The sequence below is a fragment of the Callospermophilus lateralis genome, unplaced genomic scaffold (genome assembly GCF_048772815.1).
Source record: "Callospermophilus lateralis isolate mCalLat2 unplaced genomic scaffold, mCalLat2.hap1 Scaffold_1272, whole genome shotgun sequence".
Lineage (NCBI taxonomy): Eukaryota > Metazoa > Chordata > Mammalia > Rodentia > Sciuridae > Callospermophilus > Callospermophilus lateralis.
Window position 1 is genome coordinate 109,671 of NW_027512453.1, and position 4,911 is coordinate 114,581.

Here is a 4,911-nt window from a genome sequence, read left to right on the forward strand (position 1 = left end):
TCTGGGACACTATGAAGGCAATACTAAGAGCAAAGTTCATTGCATGGACTTCATTCCTTAAAAGAAAAAAGTCAACACATAAATGACTTAACATTACATCTCAAAGCCCTAGATAAAAAAGAACAAATCAATACTAAAAACAATAAAAGACAGGATATAATTAAAATCAGAGCTGAAATCAATGAAAGTGAAACAAAAGAAAAAATTGACAAAACAAAAAGTTGGTTCTTTGAAAAAATAAATAAAATTGACAAACCCTTAGCCATGTTAACAAAGAGAAAAAGAGAGAAAACTCAAGTTACTAACACATGTGATGAAAAAGGGAATATCACAACAGACACTACAGAAATACAGAGGATAATTAGAGTGTTGGGGCTCTGATTCAGTGGTAGAGGCCTTGCCTTGCATGTATGAAGCCCTGGGTTCAATCCTCAGCACCACATAAAAATAAATTAATTAAATAAAGGTATAGTGTCCATCTACAACTAAAAAAAAGACATTTTAAAAAAAGATAATTTTATTTTGAAAATCTGTACTCCAATAAAATAAAAAATATTGAAGGCATCAACAAATTTCTAGAATCATATGATTTGCTGAAACTGAATCAGGATGATATGCACAGTTAAAGTGATCAATTTCAAGCCATGAAATAGAAGACACCATCAGAAGCCTACCAACCAAGAAAAGGCCAGGACCAGATAGGTACATAGCTGAGGTCTACAAGACCTTTAAAGAACTAATACCAATACTCCTCAACCTTGCTGGGTTCCCCTGCATGGAGTGGGCTGGCTGAGAAACATGGTGAAAAATCACATGACACAGAAAAATAACTTTAAAGAGCAAAGAGCAGGACAGCTCTTCAACCTTAAGGGTTGAGATTCCACATTGGAAAGAGAGTGAGAGCCCCATTGGCTTTATTTATGTGGGGGAACTTCTGAGGCTTTCTACAGAATGTTCTTAGTCAATTAAGGTAGGAAGTGAGTGCTGCAGTCTGGCTGGGCACAAAATCACGAGCCACTCACAGCTTTGTAGATTCAAAAAGCAATTCTTTATTCCCAAACTCACACCGACACTCTACAATCGCGTTCTGGGACAATCCACGTTCTCTGCCAAGTTCCACGTTCTGGATCCCAAATACTCTCTGAATCCCTGGAGAACTCAAGGGGAACTCCAGGAGCAGCATGCCTGAGGCAGCAGGATACGCCCTATTCCCAGCAGGGTACACCTTAAACCTGGAACCGCCCTAAACCCAAGGAGAGCCCTAATCCCTGATCCGCCCTAAACCCGGATCCACCCTGGTCCTTGAGCAAGGTCACCTTACATGCAATGTCACTGCAAAATGTCCAAGGCAAGTCCATTTCCACGAGTCCTTCCTCTAAGCAACATGGGGTACGCTGGCAAGGAAATTGTCATACCTACTTGGCTAATGGCTCTCAGCAAGTGAGCTGTCGAGTCATGCCCAACCCCAGAGCTATGAGATGAGTCTTCCTAGTTAAGTGAAGATAGAGGACACATGCATTGCACAATCCATTAAGTGGGAGGAGCCACAAAAGCTTGCAATACCAAACCAAAATCTCCTTGACTCCAAGGCCAAATGAAGATGCTCAAATAGCTCAGGGGTGGCTTCCCACAACCTCAAATTATTTCATAAAATAGAAGAAGAGTGAACACTTTTAAAATCATTCTATGAAGCCAATATCACCCTGATTCCAAAACCAGACACATCAAGAAATAAAACTTCAGACCAGTGTCCCTAATGAATATAGATGCAAAAATTCTCAATAAAATTCTGGTAAATCAAATACAAAAACATATCAAAAGATGGAGCACCAAGATCAAATAGGGTTTACCCCAGGGATGCAAGGTTGGTTCAGCATACGGAAATCAATAAATATAATTCGTCACATTAATAGACTTAAAGATAAGAATCATATAATCATCAAAATAGATGCAGAAGAGCATTTGACAAAATACAGCACACCTTCATGTTCAAAATACTAGAAAAACTAGGGATAACAGGAACATATCTCAACATTGTAAAAAACCAAAGCCATTTCACTCCTTTGTATTTATTCAAAATAACTAAAATCATCATACTGCAGTGATATAAGTACATTGATTCTTATAGCAGCACAATTCACAAGAGCCAAGTTGTGAAACCCACCTAGGGGGCACATCAACAGATAAATGATTAAAGAAAATGCGACACAATGGAGTTTTATTTAGCTATAAAGAATGAAATTATGGCATTTGCTGGTACATGGATGGAACTGGAGAATATTATGAAATAAGCCAGGCTCAGAAAGTCAAGGATCAAATGTTTTCCATCATATGCAAAAATAAAGGGAACAAAAAGCAAAATAAGGGAAAACAATGTGTGGGGAGCCCTTGAAAATTGCAGGGAAATGATTGAAATAGGGGAAAGGAATTAAGGGAGATGAGAGAGACTTGAAAATGGAGGAATTACAGAATGAAATTGACCAAATTATGCTACAAACATCTATGAATAATGATATATAATAATAATGAATATGCCACAGTGAATCTCACCTTTATGTACATCTATAAAGCACCAATTATAAAAAGTAAATAAATAAGAATGGCCCTTATAGTAGAGGAAGGGGAATAAAAGGAGAGAGGAAGGGAGGGAAAGAGGAAGTACTGGAGATTGAAGTGCAGCAGATTTTATTCCATGAATATATGATTATGCAAAATGAACCCCAATATGATATAGAACTATGAGGTACTATTAAAAACATTTAAAAATAAATTATTAATGTTCGAGGAGACAAATGTTTAATCTGATTTAAATATTACACCATGTAAACATGTATTGAAACATTACATGGTACCCCATTAATATGTAAAACTTTTATGTTTGACTCTAATTAGTAAATTCTATAAAATTTTTAAAAAATGAAATAGTCAAACTCATGGAAAAAGACAGTAGAATAGTGTTTGCTGAGAACTGGGGATAGGGAGAAATGAGGAACTGCTATATGAAGTTACAGTTGTACAAGAAAAGTAGGTTCTTTTGATCTGCACCCCAACATCATTGCCATTGCTCAGCAATACTTTTGTACACTTAAATGTCTGCTAGGAAGATGAGTCTCATATTAATATTCTGACCACAATAAACAGAAAATTGGGAGTTTCAAAACTACTCTCTTAATTGCATTAATTGTAACTGGGAAAAGTATTCCAAGTGTAAATTTAAGATATTTAGAATACATAAAAGCAAAATTCAAGTGTAAAATGCTTTAAAATACAAACTTAAAATAGTATTGCAACAGTTTAGAGATGAAAAAAAAAATGCCCACTTCACTCCATGTAGGCTAATCAATATAGTATTCAGGAAAGGCAAAGCAGAATAAAGAAAATGTACAATAAAAGTTGAATATGCTTTTGTTTATCTAAAGCAATAGCTGCCATATTAAGCTTTGATTAATTTTCTTTCAATATTTATTCATTTTCTTCTTTCAATATTTATTTATTTCGATATTTATTTCTGTGCTCCTTTTAAGCATTTCAACCATCTCATAGGAAAACCTATGAGATACGTCAAGTAGGCAGATAGGTCAAGTAGGCAGAACTTTTCCCTCACTTATTTCCCAAGTGTTTTAATATTTCCTTCATAAATATGATTTTTCTTTCTATTATAAAACAATTAGAGAAATAACTTGAATTTCATACTGAACTTAAATGAGTAGCTCAGATATCATATGGAACTAGAAACAAAGCTTTCCTATCCAGGTGGCCAATTACAGAGTAGCTTTCAAGAAAAAACCTGGCCATTATCCTCTACCACTATCCCCAGATCAGACTTGTCTTTATGATAGAGGACTTAGCAGGAGGAAAAAAATTTTATCATAGGAGAGGATTGACTCTTCTTAAGCTTATCCATGCAACTGGTTGCAAATGAAAATATTTTTTTAAAAAGTCTCTGAAATCCTAATTTTAGCAATATGGAAAGAGTTAGATGCTTTTTCAAACATGTTTTTCTTACTAATGCTCTAACATGTATTAAAATTATGCTGACAAAAAAATATTGCAATAGCTTTTAAACTAATGATAAAATCCCATGGATTATTTCCTCTAAATAGCTCAGAGATGTGAATGAATGAATCATATATCATTGCAGAAGCAATTTCCCTCTATGAGTTCTACCTGCTGGAATCTCAATTCATTATAGATTGAGTAAAAGCTTTTATTTGAAATAAGACTCTCAAACTGGCTATGGAACAAAACTTACACCCTGAGCTGGCTGGGGATATATTTAGAATTCTCCACTTTCTAGGAGCTCTTGTGATCCAAATGTTTCTCTTTTGTACACTGAAACTTGGTGAAATATTCCAATGACATAAGGAATTTCCAACAAATCTGCTTAGGTTTCATTCTCCTTAATGTGATTGGCTTTTTCCTGATGGGTTGCCAGGTGCAAATGTCTTAGCAATATTCTCCTCTCATTTTATATCTGTCTGCTCATTAATACCGCCCAGGTGTACCTGTGCATGTTGGTTAAACAAGAGCTCTTAACCAACCAAACATCAGACTCTGGGGACTTGCAAGGAGACATTAAATAACACCTGTTAGAGTTTGGATGTGGAGTCCCCAAAAAGCTCATGTGTGAGACAGTGCAAGAAGGTTTAGAGGACAAATGATTGGGTTAGGAAAGCCTTAACTTAATCTGGGGTTAATCCTCTTGATGGGATGATGAGATTAACTGGGTGGTAACTGAAGGCTGGTAGGGTGTGGCTGGAGGAAGTGGGTCATTGGTAATGTGCCTTTGGGTTTATATTTTTTATCTGGATATATTTTTATCTGAAAAGTAAAATTTTTCTCTCTGCTCTCTGATCATAATGTGAAACTTCCCTTTGCTACAATCTTTCACCATGATATTCAGCCTCACCT